This window comes from Myotis lucifugus, unplaced genomic scaffold (genome assembly GCF_000147115.1).
Source record: "Myotis lucifugus unplaced genomic scaffold, Myoluc2.0 scaffold_96, whole genome shotgun sequence".
Classification (NCBI taxonomy): domain Eukaryota; kingdom Metazoa; phylum Chordata; class Mammalia; order Chiroptera; family Vespertilionidae; genus Myotis; species Myotis lucifugus.
The window spans coordinates 1,021,881-1,028,364 of NW_005871144.1; the positions used below are offsets into that span (position 1 = coordinate 1,021,881).

At 44.4% G+C, this 6,484-nt stretch overlaps 1 non-coding gene across 1 annotated transcript; it reads right to left on the reverse strand.

Moving 5' to 3' along the window:
* Window positions 1-717: 717 nt before the first annotated feature.
* LOC111826688 lies at window positions 718-846 on the reverse strand. Its single transcript, XR_002830047.1, has one exon. It is a non-coding gene; the product is annotated as a small nucleolar RNA SNORA38 (small nucleolar RNA).
* Window positions 847-6,484: the final 5,638 nt, after the last annotated feature.

Consider the following 6,484-nt stretch of genomic DNA (forward strand, 5'->3'; position numbering starts at 1 on the left):
TTGCATACGGGCCTCTGGGCAGCGTGGGAAGGCGGAAAGGCGGCTCAGCTGGAGCGAAGGCAGTGCCGGCAGCCAGGGGAAGGAAGGCCCATTCTTGTACAAATCTTCGCACATTGGGCCTCTAGTAATACAATAAGATTCCATTAACAGAGGTAAACATTTATCCAATTTTAAAAAAATTTAGACAAAGATTCAATTCGAAGGGTACCATTATGCATAGTAATCAGGATATAAATTGCTACAATGATTTTAGAAAACAGAATTTTCAAAATGTTAATAGGTTTGACTCATTAGTTCCATTTGAGGAGTCTGTCTCTCCAAAAATAAAGATGTGTGCTCTAAAGGGATGCGCATTACAGAATTCTTTATGATTTAACTACCAATTAGAACAGCCTAAATATTAACAACGTTAGGGAGATGGGTATATAAATCATAGTACACCAAACAATGCAATTCATATAGTTGATAAAGATCATATTTTCCAAGACTACTTATGGACATAGAAGGATGCTCAAGAAATAATGTCAAATGGAAAAGAAAAGCAAGGTCTAAATTCTATACACAGACTAATTCTAAATGAAAAAGGTATCTATTTATGACTGGGAAGGCTTAGGCCAAATGTTGACATTAATTTTCTGGATGATGCAATTATGGATAATGTAAGTTTCTTTCCAATGCTTTTTGTTTTGTATTATCTAAATTCTTTTTTTTTTCTTTCTATATGGGATGTTGATCTTGAGCCTGCAGGGAGCAAGCTGTCCCAGATGTCTCAAAATCCACATTTCTTTGCCTTCAATTCTTACTTGTCCAAAGACAGGGAATCAATGACACCTCCTTGGATGAGGGTTGTTTTATCGAAATTCTTGACAATGAGAATGCATTATTGCTTTATCAGTTGCAAATCAGAAATTCTGTTGGAAAACTGAAAATGCTATAAAGATAACAAAAATGAATAAGATGGAAATGAATTGTAACTCCCCCCATCTGTACCAAAAGCAGTTTTCAAATAGGAAGTACAAAGTCTAATAGCAATCCTGACTAGTTGAGCTTGCATTAGGCAATGGTGAGCTCTATCCTACTTCGCCTTCTTCCCATTTCAAGGGCAGCATAGTGACAACCGAGCCAACTTGGTGTGTGTGGCTTTATTTGCAGCAGTGGTGGATCTTTAGGACTCGGAAGCACTTTCCCACCTTGGGGTGAGGGGCCATTGACAACCTAGCCCCACAATGGTCCAGAGTGGGCCTCCCGTCTTCAGTGGTGATGTCTGTGGAAAATAACCAAAGCGTCTGTTTCAAAACATCACATATGTGGAAGACAAACGCTACCACCCAGTAGCCACCCATGGTGGCCCCCAGGCCCATGAGTATCCAGAAGCCTCCTGCTGGATTCTTTCTTACTTTGAAAATTCAGTCTTTTGTATAGTAACTTCAGTGTGTGAGTTGATTCGGGAGGCAGATAGGAATTAGAGAGGCAAACAGCACCACCACAGGAAGGGAAATTAGGAGACAGCAACGAACTGAGTCCAAGGTGAAGCAACCTCCGAGCTAATGAGTGGGATGTGCCAAGCCGTTCCTCTCTGAAGTCACGCTATTAGCTGCTCCACACGCATCTTCCAACCTAACTTTCTAAATAATTAAACAAATGAAAAAGAAACCAGATTCTTGTATAAAAGCTCTTAAGGCTTTGGTCTGTATTACTAATAAACTTACACCAGCCCTCATCATCTGCCTCAACAGAGTGTGGGAGAAGCCAGCTAGTAACGAGGTTTTGCCACCCTGCTGAGTGTGCTCATTAGGGAAGCCACTGGGTTTGAAGACCCACCCCAGCCAATCTGATTGCGGATTTTATTGAAATAATTTTATAAACAAGTCTTCAGACAAGGGTTCGTCCTGATGAATCCTCCGAGCTCATTACCACCCTCAGGAAGAGATAAAAATAAAGGTCTAGGATTAAAACAACACTTCCACCTTAGGCAAAACAGCCTCCTGTGCTTCAGACTTCTCCCTCTATAAAACGAGGATAATGACATTTCCCTCTCCAGCTCATCAGCAGAGCTCGTGCGAAGTTCTGGAGAGCGTCGTTGGCAGTTGGGAAAGAAGGTAACACATAAGCCTGATTATTTTTAATAGCACAAAAATTATAACGGCGATGAATAGATGTCTGATCTCTAAGACAGGGTAAAAACAATGTGAAGGAGAAACATACATCTGGTGTGTGATAAAGCAACCGAATATCTTGGAAATTCACCTGGCTTGAATTAGAAAGCCGTTCTCCCTCCATATATCCGTAGATGTTAGAATTTATCTTAGCTTTTCGTCCAGTGACATTTCACCATACAATCTTTAAATGTATTTGTTGCGGTTGCTACTACAGAATTATAACAACCTTAGAAAGATGTTTTTGTCTGAAAGTAGTCAAGTAGCCATCGTGTATTCCCAATGTGGGAACAATTTCGAAGCAGCTTGGCTCCTCTGCCACTCACCAATTGTCTAAGTGATTTTCAACTGGTGTGGTGTGCCACAAGAATATTTATTTGTTTGTTTGTTTATTGTTAATCCTCACCCAAGGATATTTTTCCATTGATTTTTAGAGAGAGTAGAAGGAAAAGGGGGAGACAGAAAGAGAGAAACATCGATGTGAGAGAGACACACTGATCGGTTGCCTCCTGCACGAGCCCCGACCAGGGCCAGGAATCGAGCCTGTAAAGGAGGTACGTGTCCTTGATTGGAATTGAACCCAGGACTCTTCAGTCTGTGGGCCGACGCTCTATCTACTGAGCCAAACTGACTAGGGCCACAAGGATTTTTAAAAACATGCAATACCCGACCTTTTAGTCAGGGGCACTGACCTCTTTTCCCTTAGATTGTCAAATTAAAAAAATGAAAACAGCCAACACAACAATAACCGTCTGGTGTGAATGAATCAAATTTATACCTTTTTCTGTTGTCAGATCTGTAAAAATATATTTTTTGGTATGCCGCAGAATTTTAGTGATTCGTTGCTGTGTGCTGTGAGATGAAAAAGGTTGAAAATCACTGTCAAAAGGCAGAAGGCGTTAAAATTGCTATTGACCACTAGCTGCATAAGCCCAACAGAGAGGATGTGCCCGAATTTTAAGGTAATTTCACGGAGCCAAGCTCAAGAGTCTGCACAGAAGCCGCATGTTGAAAAAGTGTGAAAGGGCTGGACGGGGCTCAGGAATGATCGGCATATCCCTTCAGACGTAAGTGACAGCATCTTCTGCTTCTACCCGGTTTCTTATTTTCGCATCAAACATAAATAGTAAGTGAAGAAATGTAATTCAATAGCAGAGCTTCACATTCCTGAGATTAGATGAAAGGGACCCTTAGCTCCGAGACACAAAGACTTGGAGAAAAAAAAAGGCAGAGACTAAAGGATCGGAAAAATCAAACTTCTCTTGGAAAATCTCATGCATCCGAGTGGCTGATTTGAGCTTCACAGAGTCGCCTGGAGCATATGTTAGCCCGGGTTCAGCTATTCCATGTCCTATCAGATATTTCATATAAATAATTAAAAAGTTACTGGCTGCCAGGGCCAGGTTCAGATGGATGGAAGGGGAGCGTGGGTCACCTGTTTTCAGGCTGGGAGACTTAATGAGAGGGGGCTCGACGGATGCATTGAGAGAGAGGATGCTCTCGAGAGGGCTTTAAGGACAGTATGCACCTCCACGGCTCCGTGTCCACCCTCCCTCCTCCGGCCCACCCTTCCGGCTCAGGGTCTTTCATGTGCTTATTTGATTCTCCTTTTCCAATTTTTGGCCGCATCGCACGCACATATGAAGGGACTCACACTTGCCTTCTAGACAGTGCAGTGCCTTGCTGGGCCCTATGCTGCAGCCTCTTCTTGGACACAAGGAAGCCGGGGGTGTTTAAGATAACAGCATTGCAGAGTGCACACGGCCCCCACAGTGGAGCCAGAGGAACCTATGAGATCATTTGGAAAAGCTTGTGAATTCACTGCCATTTGCCTACTTGGCTTTGGATGAAAAGCAAATCTTAAAGCTGCTCAAAATGTGTCTGATTCATCTGTAACTGAGAATGAGACCAATCAGGGATAAGAAGTGAGTAAAATCCTTGTGATCACAGAGCCAAGAGAGCCTATTTTAAAGCACTTAATGTATTTTTTTTCTTAAAGATATATACACCAACTGTAATTAAGCTCCCCCTTTCCTTATGATCTTGGCAAGATGTTAAAAAAGAGATAGAGGGAGGGAGTCGACTTGCCAAGTGGATTTTTCTAAGCGTTCTCAGCCCTAATTAAAAGTCCTTTGTGCAAGGCCAACCAGCAATCAGATTCCTAATTAGAGTTGAGCAAACTGCCGTGGTGAACTGTGGGCTTCTCTGAACCCAGGAATCTGGGGAGAAAGTCTGTCCATCTCATTGGGGCCATCGTAAGAAGCACATCCACACCTGAGTCCTGAAAGGCAGGACCCACAAGGCCATGGCACAACCTTATTCCTGCTGGGTCAACTCGGTTTTTGCCTTGAAATGGCTCTGTGGAGTCCTATATGTCGTGTTGTCACTTCTGTTTTGTGTGTCCGCTATAGTGTCACCAGGAATTGTGCCTTTTAAAAGATCTGTTTATGTGACTTGAGATTTACGTATATTAAATGCTAGTCTCTCGTGGTTTATGTCTACGTAAAGGAGACCATTCTGCCAGTAACTGGATTTCCCCTGGAGTCTTGGGAATCAAAATAGTAAACACGCACACAGTGCTTCCTACATGCCCAACACAGCCCTGAGAACCCTGTAAAAACCAACTCACTCCCCACGAGGACCCTAGGAGGCAGGTTCTATTGTTTTTTCACTTCACAGGAAAGAAACTGAGGCCCAGAGAAGTTAAGTAACTGGCTCGAAGCCCCATGAGTGTGTGGGGAGCCAGGGTTTGCCTGCTGTCAGTCAGGCTCTCGCCTCTGTGCCCACCCCCACCCCCCGGGAGCCACAGCACCACCTTGTCACCCGAGGGCCTGGAGCAGGGGAGGACCCGACTGCCCGGCCTTGTGCACAGCGCGCGCAGCTGGGCACCCCACTCTCCTCTGCTCCCCCTGCTCCGGCTTTCTTCCCGATGACTAAACGGGGCTTTTCCAATGGAGACCTTCTGAAAAGTAGGCCTTGAATAAAGAGATTATGCTGGATGTGAAAATAAAGACGGTTACTATTCTTCATCCCCAGAGCTGTGGTGACAGCAACAATGGCATTCTTGTCTCACCCAGTTAGGGACAGAGCACCCAGAGCCAGAGCGCCCGAGGGGGTGCCACAGAAAGTAATGCACCCCGTGGCTTAGCTCATCTCCCACAGAGCTCTCCGTTTCTTTACTTTAAAAAAAAAAGAAATGTATACATCCTGAAAGAGTGCGAAAGTTTTCATAATGATAGAATTTCCATTTCCTCATGCTTTCATTTGGGTGAGATTCATACGTTTTGAAAGGTCAAGGCTCTTCATAGGTTTTCCTCAAATTACTATTTGATAGTCTTTAAAAGAGATATATTTTATCTATAGATTTTTACTTGCATTAAAAATACAAAATGTAAATATGATTGGGTCAAACTCTTTAACTGCTGTGACATGCAGCTGAGCTCCCGCATTGCAGAAGAGAAATGCTTCCGCGTATTCCAGGGAGTTGGCTGTTTGCAAGGTATCTTTAGGGGGGTTGTGGGCATGATGAGGAGATGACAGCCTGGGAACAATGGGAGAGGAAGGAAAGCAAAGACACCAGCAGCCCTGGGAAGGGGGAGGGGAAGAGAAATGAGACTCGGGAGAGAATCTAGGGAAGAGTGAGAGGTCGCAGGGACAGGCTTTTTTCTCAGAGCCACAGGATAATGCTTATGAGAAAGAAAATAAATGGGCCCTGTAGGAGCACGAGCAGATGAGGGTGTCCAGCTGCTGGGTTGTATTTCCATCCATTGCTGGGAAGGGGGTCTTCTCAGGGTGATGTTGGACTGGTGCCGGAGCTCCTGTGCCCAGCTTCTCCGGGAGGCGCTCAGACATCGCCACCACATCCGTTCACCCATCCCAGCAGGAAGGGTTTGAAGAGGGGGAACCCCACAGATCTGCTGGCTGTTTTGCACTTTTCACATGGTGCTGTCATTGTCTTTATGCCTTCATCCCTCACTTGTCTATAAATCACAAGAGCTGGGCTTTATTCAAATTGACATCTTCGCCTGGCCGGAGTGGCTCAGTGGACCTGGAGGTCACAGTTCAATTCCCAGGTAGGGCACAAGCTCCGGTTGTGGGCTCAGCCCCCAGTAGGGGGCGTGCAGGAGGCAGTCCATCAATGATTCTCACCATTGATCTTTCTATCTCTCTTTCCCTCTGCCTTCCTTTCTGAAATCAATAAAAAATTTTTTAAATTGACATCTTCATTGCATTGTATATAGCTGGCCCTCAATGTTGTTTGGAGTTGATTGGGGGTTTAGGTATCAACCACATTGCCCTATAGGATGCCTTTTAGGTAGCAGCCACTT